This window comes from Fukomys damarensis, unplaced genomic scaffold (assembly GCF_012274545.1).
Source record: "Fukomys damarensis isolate Sample0158 unplaced genomic scaffold, DMR_v1.0_HiC HiC_scaffold_38, whole genome shotgun sequence".
In the NCBI taxonomy this organism is placed as follows: Eukaryota; Metazoa; Chordata; class Mammalia; order Rodentia; family Bathyergidae; genus Fukomys; species Fukomys damarensis.
Genome location: NW_022900950.1, coordinates 37,254,187 through 37,260,712, shown reverse-complemented (window position 1 = coordinate 37,260,712; position 6,526 = coordinate 37,254,187). Strand labels below are relative to the sequence as shown.

Below are 6,526 nucleotides of genomic sequence, written 5' to 3'. Positions count from 1 at the left end.
CTGTAAACTAGATAAAATAAGAAATAGAGTGTGGAAAGATGGAATTCAGACACAACAAGGATTGCCTAATAATAAACTGCACCTGAGGATAGTCATCCCTCCTACTGCTTAACTACATCAAAGAAGGCCAACTGAAAACCTAAGTTTCTCTATCCTGATAAATTTCTCTCTTCTTTCTATTACTTTGACCAGCAAATGTCAGAAGATGTGGGGAGCCACCTAAAATGAAGTAAGTGTAAACTTAAAAGAGAATAGGATGCAGTGTTTCCCATAAAATGAAAAACTGTGATTCTAATGAAAAGGGAAACTCCTTGTACCATATAGGGTCTTCACATATGCTAGAAATAGTGCTAGGGCAGAACCAGTACAGAAAATTAGACACTGCCTCTGCTGTCAGGCAATTAGAGATTCTAAAGCAATATCATGATAAGTTATTTAACAGATACAGGTAAAAGGGTTTTAAAAGCACAAAGGAAAAAGTAATTGATTAGGCATGAGTTTTCCAAAGGAAGTGTCATTGATTTGGACCTTGAAGGATATATAAATAAGGTACTTACTTCAGAGAAGAAAATAGCTAATAATTTTTTTGATCAAGTCCCTGGCTGTTGGCTGAGGTTAATGCCAATAACCATTCACTTCTGTGACTTTTTTTGGGGGGGGGGACTGGGGATGGAACTTGGGATCTTGCACTTGTGGGGCAGGTAGTGGCACCACTGAGTTAAATCCCCAGCCCTGTGACATATTTTTTGACCTGTTCAGTCCTGGGCTCGAAGAGTGGGTGATGTGGATGGCCTACAGGTAATTTATGTTTCCATTTGCTCCATTCCTGAGTTCAGAGGCTCAAGCCATCTATCACAGTGGTTCTCAAAGGTCACAAAATTCATGGTAAATTAACTTTCCTTCAATTATACCAGTGTGGCCCTTTATCTAGAATCATCAAGTATCTCACACATTTGTCAAATACAACTTTTTAAACATCTCATAAAAAATTCACCAAAGCATGTATACTTTAAATGTACTGATGATTAATTTAAAAAATTCACCAAAGCCAACAAAACTGATATTTTATTATCAGTATAGTCTCTTATGTAAAGTTATCATATATATTACATACTTTATCAAAATACAGCTTTGTAAGTATATATTTTTAAGTTGACCAAAGGCAACAAAAGTGTTATTTTTTAAAAAATAAACAAAAATAAATAAATAAACCTTAGTAAAAAAAAAAAACTTAACAGTATCTTAATACATTCATTCCTGGCTCAATCCTCCAACAGCTTATGCGAAACCAAATTTTGTCTTCTTGGCAAGGGTTCCCCTGGTTGTTTTATTTTTATTCTCAGCTACCAGTTATTATGCTAAGAAAGTTTATAACTTATATAATTATAAATACTAGTTGATGGCATTTTATGTAAACTATTTGTGAAGATGATTTATTTTGGGGGGGTATTAAGGATCAAACCTAGGTCCTATACCAAGATAAATTCCCATTATTTTCTGCCTTTTCCTCTCTGTGCCCCCCTCATTGGCTAACTTGACCAGGTGGGGCTTGAAATTTTGATCTTACTGCCTTTATTTCCCAGAGTGCTGAGATAAAAGGCATGTGCCACCATGCCTAGCCATGGTTTCTTTCTTAATGGACCAGTTTAGATAAATCAATCTATGCCCATAAATAAATCAATATTATGACCATAAAATTAATTTTAACATTATTTTGCTTTGTTGTTTATTTATTTAATACATATATTAATAACTTACTTGACACTTTAGGGCACAGAAAGATGAATGAGACAGGATTCTCAAACCTTTCAAAGTTTAACAGTATATACTTTTTTTCCCAGTACCAGGGATTGAACTCAGGACCTTGTGATTGTGAGGCAGGCAGCAAGAACCACTGAGCTAAATCCCCCGCCTGGTGTATTCATTTTTAAAATGTACCTAATTAATAAATATGCAAAGTTGAGTGTACAAAAAGTACTACATAATTTGAGCAGAAAAAGATTTACTTTTTGTGGATCATTCTAAAAGGTTTCATGGAGAAAATGCTATGTGATGTGAAGATAGTGTTTGATAAGCACTGGATACATGAAAAAGGAAAGTTATTCTGAAGAAAGAGAAAAATGTGAATAAAGTCATAGGCAGCCAGCCAAACAGTGGTTTGGAGTCCATCAAGGACATGACCATAATGAAAATTATGGATGATAAACTTTTTCAGGAAACAGCTAAAATAAAAGTGAAGATTTCTAAATTTGCATCTTATCTCTTCAAATTGCCACTCACATGCATTAGACCAAACATTTACACTACTTCTGTATATCAAAAGAAAAGAGAACACTTTAACAAGATTCTCAGCTAAATAACATTTAAGAATTTAAATCACTTGTTATCCTCAGTTAGCAATGGAAATATTACCTGAGCTATGTATATTTTGAAAAATTTGAAATGAGCTTATTTTAATAAGATGTTAAAGTTCAAAAAGATGACCAGTTCTTTCAGGCTGACTGAAAAATCTGAAGGCCAAAATGCATTACATTTTAACTATGGCTGTGATTTAGGCAGAAAATGATAGCACATTAGTCATGTTATGTGGTATATAACATGGGTTATTATTAAACCCAGGGTTAGTAAATGATGACATTTTTGGAATTGTTTGACTAATGCTGTGAATTATCTCTACGCTGAACAAAAAGCATTATAGTATAATATTTTTGTATCTTTGGACTGCAAGGGATTGGCAAGTAGCTCTGTGATGCAACTAATTTAAGAGGATTTAAATGAAAAGTAATCTGAAGTTATTCATGGTTATTCATGATATTAAACTTGATAATCTGGCAGAAAATAGTGATGAATTCCAGGAAGGTAGCTTGGCACTGGGATACACAAAAACATTTTTTGTAAGACAAGAAAAGCAGTTGAATAAGAGAAGCATTTCTAAGCAATACAATTAGAAAATAACAAAGTAACAGTAATTCCAGCAGTGATATGGGGATAACACAGTCTGTCACAAGAAAATATATTTAACTTGGAAGCAGTCACAAAATGAACAGTAGCAAAAGTTCAAGCAGAAACTTTTTATCAACATCAAAATGCCCATATTTCCTACAAAGATTATAAACCATAGAGAAAATTGTATAAATGTTGTTCTAGTTTTCTTTTTTTAAAACTTAAATCAACAACATTCAGGCTCTTTTGAGGGTGGGGCTTTGCTGGGGATTGAACCCAGGGCCTCAAGAATTCCAAGCACACATTCTCTGTGCATATACATCCCTAGCACTCAGGATTTTATTTTCATGAGTACCTAACATCTATCTGTTAGAAATCCAGAACCATAAAAACAATCCCTGCCAGTTTATTTGGAATAGTATCTGGAAAAGTTTATGTGTTTTCTGAAGCAATCTAAAACTAGAAAAGGTTAAAGTAATAAAAATGCAAGGTACTTATAGTTATTTAATGCAATGCTAGCGACAGTGGCTTCTGAGAGATATAAGACTTTTGTAAGCCTTATTAGCGCCTACACTGAACACATGAAAAAATACACTATAAGTCCAAAAATTATAAGTCTGCTGAGCTATTGTCAACAGATTGCAGGATAAAAGAGATGGAAAAAACTCAAACCAAACACAAGATTATATTTAATTATGTGGGGCTTATTTGAAAGGTTCTGCATTCTGTGTGCTGCAAGTCCATTCAATCTAATGAAAGCATTACCACAAAAAGCTGGAACTTACCTGATATTACTGACTCTGATATCAGCAATGAGATATTTGGGGGATTTAAAAATGGGTACAAATGAATTTTTGATGGATTTACAAATGAGCTATTTTTGCAGTGACCTATTCTAATTCATTTGGCAACAATTTTTATGATGCATGAAAGGGTCCATTTTTTGTGACCTATGGTTTGCAAGACTGATTATATTCATTTCTTTCACATTTGGAGGTAGCATTTGCCAGGCTTTTTTCCACCCTAGATTCTGTGCAAAGGGGTGGGCTTAATACATCCAGGCCTTTGTTCTTTTGAAAGCTAATTATTTTCATTTAAAAGTGTTTCCCTAAACTATTATTCCTCTCAGCAGTCTACACAGGGATTTTTTTGATTTAAAAAAAACTAAATTAAAACCTCAGAATTGATTGCTTCTCGGCCTTTTGGCTAAGATCAAGTGTAGTATCTGTTCTTATCAGTTTAATATCTGATACATCCTCTATCCAAGGACAATATATTAAATGGATTTTTGGAGCTGGGAGTTGGAATAGGAGCTTGCTCCATCCACTCCACACATCGACCTGGTATTGCAGTACCTCCAGGAACAGTGCACCCCTTCAGGGAATCACACTGGCTTTAACAAACAAATTAAATGCTAGGGATTTAGCTCAGTGGTTCTGCTGCCTGCCTTGTAAGCACAAGGTCCTGAGTTCAATACCCAGTACTAAAAAAAAAAAAAAAAAAACCTCAGAATTGAAGTTTTTAAACCAAGTTGAAGTTTTATGAGAAGAAAAATACATTTAAAATTAAAAACTAATACTGCACTAATATTTAACATCCTGCTTACAAGGATGAGACCATAATGTGATGTACCTCTATGGCAGGGAACATAACTATTTTTAGTACATTACCTGCAATGTCAGTATTACTTTCTCATTTCATGTTAAATTCTCAGAACCTGAAAATAATATCCAAGTGTCTTAGTCAGGGGCTAAGAAAATGCCATAGACAAGATAGCCTAAAACAACAGGTGTGTATCACTTGTAGTCTGGAGGCTGACAAGTTGCAGGTCTAAAGGCCAGCAGGTTCATTTCTTGGTGGGGACTCTTGGTGGTGGCTTGTATTCTGCAGCTTTCCTGCTGCAGCCCAATGTGGCACAGAGGGACAGTTTTGTTAATTCTTCTGCTTCTGTCAACGCTAATCCTATCATGGAGGCTCCATTCTCATTATCTCATCTCATCTACTTCTCAAAGTGCCAAAATATTAATACCATATCACAGTGTGGGTTAGGGCTTCAGGGTATGAATTTTGAGAACAAAAATTCAGTAGATAACAACAAATACAGGAATTTTTAAGAAGTTTTAAACTTCTCTATTCTCCAGCTTTATTGAACTCCAAATGTATTTAAATCCTTTTAATTCAAAGTGTAATCTAAATTTGATGCTTTGTGTTTAAAGGGGACTTCTGTCAGTTGAACAAAATAGGTAGTACTCTTAGAAAAACAAGACATAACATAAAGAAACACTATAAATGATTATGGTGGGTTAATGTGGTTTAGGAAATAATTTCCTAGAAACAGCAGTCTTCAAAATCATTTTCCAAACTTCTCCTTTAATTTGTGGACAAAAAGAGCAAATATCATATACCCATTACATACCTAGAAATATTAAATGTAAAAGTCAGTTTTTATTACATTTAATATTATGTTGCCTTTAGTTGTAGGAATATGTACTAATTTGCACATGAATGACTTGGTTAGAATGAGATGATGCTGAACCTATAGATTACTGAGAGCTAAACGTAAAACTATTTTTACTGAGTAAAGCTTGTTTCATAAGGAAAACTTTATAATTCCTTTAATTCTTTTCTACCCATCCTTTATTCCCCTCTATCATATATATTAGTATTTTCTTAATTTTCAGAAATAAACACAAATAGGAAAAAGCAAAATAGGAAAAAGAAAGTCTTACCAACATAATCACATTTTAAAAGAAAATACAGTATATGAATATATTTAATATGCTCTCACAACTCTATGATTACCTTTAATTTAGGAACCACAGTTAGTTACACCATTCTCCCCACACTCTCTACAGCCTCTCAAAAAACTATCAATGCACCTACTCAGCTTATCCCTTGGCTTACTTGAAATTCTTCAGAAAACTAACAGAGTAGTCATTGGGATAGAGATTTTTTTTTTCCTCATTAGAGAGTTAAATTATTTTTACAAAACTAGAACCCTTTCCAAAGTTCTTCATTTTGAGTTTCCAATAAAGAACAACAATAGCAGTTCAAAAAACATTTAAGAGCACCTTCTATATAACAGGGACAATGCTAGAAGTGGCATTATAAAGAAAAGCAACATAAAATTACTGTCCTAAAGGAAGTGTAACAAATAATAAATTACCAAGTCTTATAAAGATTCTTTTTTTTTTTTTTTGATTCTGTTTTTTTTTTTTAATTGAGTTTATTGGTACACTTATAAAGATTCTTTGTAAAGTTCTTTTTTTAAAAAGTAATAATTGTTCTGAATAAGATAATTTCAAAACCATTGTCTATAATAGTTTTAAAAACATATTTGTGGAATGCCATGTGAAAATTCAAAAGAAGATACATATATTGTTTTCCCAGATTTGTTCTGGGTTATTTTGCTATTTGAAAAGATCCATTTCTTTTAAATAACCATAAGTCATTAAGATGTCAAGATGATATCTAAACTTAAAAAATCAAATTCAACATATTTAAATTTCTAAAAAAGCAAAATAGTGTCCTCATTGTAAAGAGGAACACGAAGCAGAAGGGAAAAAGGGAAACGAGTCCCTCA

At 33.2% G+C, this 6,526-nt stretch overlaps 1 non-coding gene across 1 annotated transcript; it reads left to right on the top strand.

Moving 5' to 3' along the window:
• Positions 1-4,129: 4,129 nt before the first annotated feature.
• Positions 4,130-4,320, top strand: LOC117284678. Its single transcript, XR_004515767.1, has one exon. It is a non-coding gene; the product is annotated as a U2 spliceosomal RNA (small nuclear RNA).
• Positions 4,321-6,526: the final 2,206 nt, after the last annotated feature.